Here is an 8,513-nt window from a genome sequence, read left to right as displayed (position 1 = left end):
CCGTCCACGTGGGCTGCATCCGCCATGGGTGGTGGGGTGCTACCCCTAGGTCCCGCACCCAGCAGCCCCAGGTCGCTCGATCTCTTCGGCGAAACACGACCGTGTACCGCTGCGCCGCGCCTCCCCTCATCCGGACGTGACGGTCCACCGGGATCAATCGTCGGCTCCGACGCCGCCGACGACACCGGAAGTCTGTCCTAGATCCTGGCAAAAAAACACGGGAATGGCACAATGTGTCCGATATCTATGTACTCGCCCTCACGTAGGGAGCGCGTGTCCACCGTGCGCCCCTCCCCATCGAGAAGAACCAGACGGAGCGCCTCGTGTCGAAGCACGATCTCGCCAACGTCGAACGTGACGGAGCGAGCGACGAGGAGATCCGCCGCGTAGGTCGCTCGCCACCGCGTGTCGCCCGTACCGTACCGCGTAGACATCATTCAAAGCTTGATTTGAAATGACTAAGCAAAAGAATCAGGAAATTCTGCACACAAGAAGACATGCTATGCTACAGATCAGTAGCATCCTACCGAAACCAGTATATCGAAACCCACTAAGCATCAATAGCATCCTACACAAACAAGCAGATCCAAGCAAAAACAGAAATCGACTGATGGGCAGGGAACAAACCAGCCACAGCAATCCACAGAGGAGAAATTCATCGACACATAGATAAATTAGGACAGAAATCAAACACAAAAACCAGATCCATGGCAAGTGGGACAGCACAAAAATTGAAGCAATTGACACTTTGCCAAAAGCAGAAAATACATAGTAGAATAGACAATGAATGATGTAGATGAGTACAGTAAATTGGGCAACCTTCAGCCAAAAAATGACTGGTAATCATGAATCTCTATCCTGCAAATTTGAAGTAATAAAAACAGAAGTGCTTACATCTGCAAAGAAATCAGTAACTAGAACTTATCCACACTGTTGAACTCGCTGAAAAACATATCATTAGCATGCTTTATCCTTAAGTTGGGTATGTCAGCGCTTGAAAAGTGGTTAGTAACTTGAGTCCTTGTGGTCCACACTTCCATAAACTTGAATGTAAAGACAACATAATCGTGTCTGATTTCACATGAATAAAGGTAGAAAAACAGAAAAATAAGATACCAACAATGTAAATTGAGAACAAAATTTAAAAGGAAATCAGGTCAGCCATACTAAAAACCAAATTACATATTGGTCTGGTTGGGAACAGCTAGGTAGACTACGTCAAATTTTTCGAAATCGATTTGTTTCCTCGTCATGGGAGTAACAAAAGCATCCCAACGTCCTATGAAGTTTATAATTCTTTGAATAAAATAAAAAAAATATGAGAGCAAACCTTGGAAGATAACATAGTGCCTTCAAAAAGGAGACTAATGTAGAAACAAATTGATTAGCAATGTACTCCCTCCGGAAATAAATATAACAACGTTTAGGTCACTACTTTTAGTGATCTAAATGCTAGTGAACTAAACGCTCTTATATTTCTTTACGGAGGAAGTACTTGCGGATCATGAATCTGCAAGTGAAATTAAGAATGCTCATCGAAAGCTGAATCAACGAAAGCAAAGGGTCTTCCTTCAAAGAAACGATGAAAGAAAACCCATTCTTTCAAATGGTTAAAGGAAAGTCTAGCTGCAAAAAGGAAGAATAATATGAAGAAAAATGTATATAGAGGAAATAAGAAATAAAAAGAAAGGGCAAAGACAAACACCAAAAAAGAAGGCAGAAATTAAAGTACTTATAGTTGGTCCTCCACATTGGAAATGCACCGTTGGCACCTTCAAAAGCATTTCAGATGAGTTCAGGACTGGAATTATTCAAGACGATCTCCTTTAAAAGAGCAAAAAAAAAAAACCACAGTAAGATACGACCAGGAAGTTGCCTAGATGTCCATTAGGGCACAAAGTACCAAGTGACCGATATGAACAATAGGCCGTATCACATCTCACTGCTTCAATGCTAAGAAAAAAGACAAGAGAGTATGAGTACAAATGATAAAAAATTACACTGTATATTAGATAGGAAGTTGGCAAAGTTTCAGACACAAAGATAGATTCAGTATATATTGACAGTGTGACTAGATGCAACACAACCCAACAAAGACACTGTGATTGATAGTCTAATTACACTGTAATTTTTACTGAAATTACACTGTAATTGCACTAATGGTAAATACAGTAAATATCCTAGTATATAAATAACAGTAAAAATATCACTGTAATTACCACTGGAAATTACATTGTAACAACACTGTAAATTACAGTGAAATTGCAGTAATTACAACAAAATAGCACAGTGATTTTCAGTGTAATTACCCTGAAAATTACACAATTACTCTGAAATTACATTGTAACAATATAACTAAATTGTGATTACTCTATAATTTTAGAGGAAATTATACTGTAAATAAAATAAAATTACAGTTATGAAGTGCTGTAACTTAGATGCAATACCACAAACACAAAGAAAAATAAATAAATGGTTATAAATGAATGCAAATACCAGCCAACAAAGACAAACTGCAAAGAAAAAGATTCTAAAATGCTTGTAGACCAAAAAAAAATACTTTAATTGCAATGAAAATTTCATTCTGATCTAGTGTACTTACACTAAATATACACTAACAATAGCACTGTAATTGACCTGAAATTACAGTGTAATTTGTAATTGCAGTGATTGTAAACTAACAATCCCAGAAGTTACTGTCACTCTGATTACCCCTGGAAATTACACTGTAACAACACTGTAATCACAGTGTCACTACTCTACAATGTCAGAGGAAACTATATTGTAATTAAATGAAATTATAGTTATTAAGTTGTTGTAACTTAGATGCAATTACTACCTAAAACCACATGCCAAATAGAAAAAAAAACAGCAGAATTAGACGCTCAGGCCAGTGATAGAAAATCAACAGGAGAATCAAATCCGCCGCTACATCCATGCACCTACCGCTACAACTGCAACGAAATCGCCAGGAAAATCCTCCGCTACGAGGACACATACACCCCTATATGTACATCAAACACCAGGGGAATCGAAACAAGCCACTAGACCTAGAAGAAATCCAATGGGGAAAAGAAGAAGACAAGGACAAACAACCGAAACCACAAGGTACTGGAGCAGAAATCTAGCTGAAGAAGATGAGGAGGAGATCAGAATCGCCGTACACAACGAAGAAATCGCAGGAATCGCCTCCCATCTCTCTGTTCTTAGTGCCCTCTCTCTGCCGTGATGGGCTCCGAAATGAGGCGGGGGACAAAGAGAGAGCCAGGGAATGCGGTACTGGGCTGGCCCGGAAACAAAGTGTGCCCGATAACACACAGAAAAGAAAATCTCCCCGAAAAGGATAGCTCCAGTGCGGATCTCGGCATGCGATCCAACGGCCAAAATATGAATGAAGACTAACTGTAAATCATTCAACTGAAAATTAGCAAAACCGGTAAAATAACCTAAAATTACACTAAGAATTGCACTGTAATTTCACTTATAACATAAAGTAAAAACTCTAAAATTCACTGTGACCACACTTGTAAGAAAACAGTAAAAACTAAGATTTACAGAGTAAATCCAGTATACGAAAGGACACTCTCGAGCAAACACACATTTACACAAAGTTCACTACAAACAACCAACTCATACCCCCTGGAACAATAGAGAAAATTCCACTACTAACATCACTAAAATATACAAAAAGAATCATGAGTACTGCATGGAATTATAACTAAAACGCCAAACTAAGGTTATATCTTACCACACTATATTCACTCGATTACATTAAAAAATTACAGAGAGATTACTTTGAAATTACAACAAAATATTACCGCTAAAGAAGTAATTACAGCAAGAATACTCTGTAATTACATCAAAGATTACACTAACAATGAAATCTCCTATAGCAGATGAATCCCCTAATATTTTTGCCCTAATACAAACGGCCACATATAGTAGATGAATCCCCTATAGCAGATTAATCACTCCTGAAGCCTAATCCAAGCACACGAACAGGACAGATCACATACAACTAAAGGCCGCAGGGGCTATCACAATCAACTACCTAAAACAACAGATTGGAGCGCCCTAACGATACACACATCAACAACAACAACCTAAACCAAAATTCGATCTGAACTCAAACGATCTGAGGAGCAAGCCAACCCATCGAAAATCCAGAAAAGAAAGAAGGGGAGGGGGAGATTGGGAGGGGCTGAGCGCGAGGGGAGCGGGAGATACAGCACACCTCAAGGCGGGAGATGCAGCAGACCTCAGCAGGCAGATGCGGCGGCGAGGGGATCTACAACACCGCCATGACACTCTCTCCCTCTCTCGGTTGCATGCTAGGAATGAGAAAGGGGAGGGGCAAAGGCGGCTACAGGGAGACAAAAAGAAAAAATAAAGAGGACCGACGGTTCGGTCAGCGAGGAAACAGAAACGGGTCTCCCTCGAAATTAGCGCGCCCGATAAGACAACGCAGAGAACTGAAGCGAGAAAAGTACAAATTAGCACGAATTCCAGAAACAGAGATCGGGCGGCTAAAAAAAATGAGAGGCCAGGTCTCGAACCTGCGATTAGATATTAGATCGAGGCGCTCTGGCAACTACAACCTTCACACCATATTGTCTATTGCGCATAACAATCTCTATCTCTCTATCTAATAATAAAGCACGTACGGTTTTTATCCGTCCGTTGCGCCAATTTACAGAAAGCCCCTGCGTTTTTATGAAATCAACCCGCAGTCCAAATTTAAGTCATACCGAACCGTTATTTTACAGTTTTTTTTAAAAACCCTGATTTTTTAGATATTCCATCCGCGGATCATATTTAAGTCAAACAAATGCTTTTCTAAACCATCCATATCTTTTAAACTGTAACTCTGATTTAAACATGTTATATATGAAATTTGATTAGAAAAATATGTAGAATATGAATATAAGATTATTTTAACCTTTTAAGCATTTATAAATATTATTTTGGAAGATATTTAATTCAAACAAATGAATTTCTAAATTATACGTATCTTTTAAACCGTAACTCCGATTTTAATATGTTATATATGAAATTTGATTAAAAAATGTGTGAAATCTGTATATGATGTTAATTTTACATGTTTAATATTTTTAAATATTATTTTGGAAGCAAACTTATAACTATAGCACACAATCAATTTCATACAGGGCGCAATCCGGATTGCAAATAAACACCCACTATAATCATATAGGGAAAAGAAAACATCAAGAACTACACATGCATACCTCTGCATACGTCGCAGGGGAAAACAACAGATTTCTCATCGCGAGTGTGAGCGAAAGCGAGAGAGAGGGAGAGGGAGGAGAGAGAGGGAGAGAAAGTCGTCTTAGGATTAACCACATTCTAACATGTTTTGGTTTGTGTGAACATTAAGGCCACCGCCGGCAAGGGTGAGAAGAAGGATAAGCGGCAACACAAATATGATGCGTCGCTAAAATAAAGGAGATAGACCTATTGTGGTGTCGAGTGATGGTTGTTCGGTTAAAAGTGTGTGTTGTGTTTTTTCTCCCGTTGCAACACACGGGCTCTTTTGCTAGTACTAATTTAATCAGCATGCGTCTGGAACTTATCTGGCCACTACAACTCATGTGCATTATATAAATTTTTTATGCATATATAAGATATATTTTTGCGGGGTATATAAAATATATTTAATAAATCATAAGTAATAATTTTTTTAAAATATTTGTAAAATGCAAATAATAAAATTATGTTAAACATTTGTTTGTAAATTATACATACAAATGGCGATTAGTAAATAAACATTTAAAATAGAGCTGTGTATATTATATAAAAATGTTTAATTAATACGGACGTTTAAAATGTTCATTATGTAAATATGTTTAATGAATCCTACTTTTTAAAAAATTTAATTAATACGGACATTTACAATGTTTATTTAATATGAACATACTTTTGTACCCACGACTTATATTAAAAAATATTATACTCCCTCCGTTTCGAAATAAGTGTCTCAACTTTGTACTAACTTTAGTACAAAATTGTACTAAGCTTAAGCTTGAGACACTTATTTTGGGGCGGAGGGAGTATAATTTAAAGATTAGACACGATTGAATATCCGTATCAATAGTTTCAATTTAAATTATGAATAGTTCTAATTATATGAACATTGAACTGTACAATTGTGCATACAATTATTAATTGTTTTTATAATTAGAATAATATTTTCGAATTGTAATGTCCAAAATATTTTTATTATTTTAAATTATGCAAACATTCTGTAGTTCATGAATAGTGTTTTAAACAAATAAATATTTTCAAAAATAATACCTGAAAAATTATTAAAGAAAGTTATTTCGTTTTTATTTACAATATTTATAACACATGAATATGCATACGTTATTTTTATTACCGAGATCATAATTTTCCTGTATCTACAATTTTTTTTTAAACAAGCAAAATGGGTTGCACAGATAATAGTCTATTTTAGCTGACGGCCCACGTGTTCTAAGTAAATGGATATAAGAATAAGTTATCTATTTCAAACACGAGCCGCTACTCAGCGTGGATTGGTGGTTCACCGGGTTTTTGTGCCTACAGAACAACAGAAGGTTGTCGGGTCTTCTTCCTTTTTTCTAAAGAAGGTTGCGGGGTCGAAGGCCCCTTGCTCCGATATACTATATCATTTTTCTTTTATACTATTCACTAACAGATGGGTCGCAAACTAGGCTTTTCCATGTAATTTTCAAATTCCAAGGAATTATCTGAAAACAATCTACCACTGTCAGCAGGTAGGGCAGGGTGTACTCGCTGATATGGTATAAAGCACCGTATTTGCACCAGACAACAAGTTAGATGACCACAAATCTGTATTTTCGAAGTTCTAGCATTAAACTAAACATCTAACGCAAATTATGTGACTTCCAGTGATATTAACTATTTTTTAAAACGTTGCTAATGTCCAGTCGTACTGATTCTAGTAACAGACACGGATGATCCATCCGAACTCCCTCCCGTGACTCTTTCTTCACTTTTGGCTTCATTTCACATACACTTCTTCTTTCTTTTAGCAGAAATATACATGCATGCAGAAAAATATAAAAGTGATGATGTCAGCTAAGATTTCTTTTAATTTTGAAATTCAAAATGTTTTATAGCTCAAATCGTCGCCTCGATTGAAAATCCGTTTTCATATAAAAGATTCGTCATGAGGAGACCTTCGAAACTAGATCCCATATTGATATGTTCCGACGACTTTTTTTTCATGTCAAAAGTTATCAGACCTAGGCTAAGTAAGTTATCATGTGTCATAAGTTACCATTTTATTTATATAGAAATTACCAAAGCATAAAAATGGTCAACCGACCTTCTCCCCACGTGCAAATGAACTAAAGGACATAGTAGCTAATGTCATCCTAAATTCCCTCCTATTTTAAAATTTCAAAATATTTTGTAGCTCAAACTGACAGTCCGATTGAAAACCCGTTTTCACATAAAAAAATGTCACAATGAGAGCTTCGAAACTAGATCCCATGTTCATATGTTCCGACAACATTTTTAGATCAGAAGTTGCCACTTCAGCGCTAAGTAAGTTATCACGCATGTGCTACATATGTCACCATGTTGTTTACACGGATATTACCGGGGCATATGAATGGTTGACGACTTTTTTTTCGTGTCAAAAGTTATCAAACCCAGGCTAAGTAAGTTATCATGTGTCACAAGTTACCATTTTATTTATATAGAAATTACCAGAGCATAAAAATGGTCAACCGACCTTCTCCCCACGTGCAAATGAACTAAAGAACATAGTAGCTAATATCATCCTAGATTCCCCCCTATTTTAAAATTTCAAAATATTTTGTAGCTCAAACTGTCGGTCCGATTGAAAACCCGTTTTCACATAAAAAATTGTCACGATGAGAGCTTCAAAACTAGATCCCATGTTCATATGTTCCGACAACATTTTTAGATCAAAAGTTGCCACTTCAGCGCTAAGTAAGTTATCACGCATGTGCTACATATGTCACCATATTGTTTACACGGATATTACCAAGGCATAAACCTGATTACTCATACCTTCTTATCAGGTTGGGTTAAAGTTGCCGCGGTGTTTGTGCGTGAGTTATCACGTATACGATGCGTATAGTACCAAACTATTTACACAAAAAGTTATCGGATGGATGTTTGTAAACAACCCCCTCGCCAAAGTTATCAGGATCAAGGCACATAAGTTATCAGGTTAGTGATATGTGAGTTACCATGCTATCACACAAAAGATACCAGGGGAATATTTCATCACCCCCCCGATGCCAAAGTTACCAGAACTGGGGTACATACATTATCAGGTCTGCGATATGTTAGTTACCATGCTATTCGCACAAAAGTTACGAGGGGAATATTTCATCACACCCTCCTACAACGCCAAAGTTACCAGAACTGGGGTACATACATTTTCAGGTCTGTGATATGTCAGTTACCATGCTATTCACACAAAAGTTATCAGGAGAATATTTCATCAACCACCCCTG

At 37.2% G+C, this 8,513-nt stretch overlaps 1 long non-coding RNA gene across 1 annotated transcript; it reads right to left on the bottom strand.

The window, feature by feature from the left end:
* Positions 1-846: 846 nt before the first annotated feature.
* Positions 847-4,364, bottom strand: LOC119284600. The gene is made up of 2 exons (XR_005139112.1): positions 4,235-4,364; positions 847-3,402 (listed from the first exon to the last, which is right to left on the bottom strand). It is a non-coding gene; the product is annotated as an uncharacterized LOC119284600 (long non-coding RNA).
* Positions 4,365-8,513: the final 4,149 nt, after the last annotated feature.

This window comes from Triticum dicoccoides, chromosome 4A, assembly GCF_002162155.2.
Source record: "Triticum dicoccoides isolate Atlit2015 ecotype Zavitan chromosome 4A, WEW_v2.0, whole genome shotgun sequence".
Taxonomy (NCBI): domain Eukaryota; kingdom Viridiplantae; phylum Streptophyta; class Magnoliopsida; order Poales; family Poaceae; genus Triticum; species Triticum dicoccoides.
The sequence above is the reverse complement of the archived record's forward strand: the minus strand, read 5'-3'. Positions and strand labels throughout refer to the sequence as shown.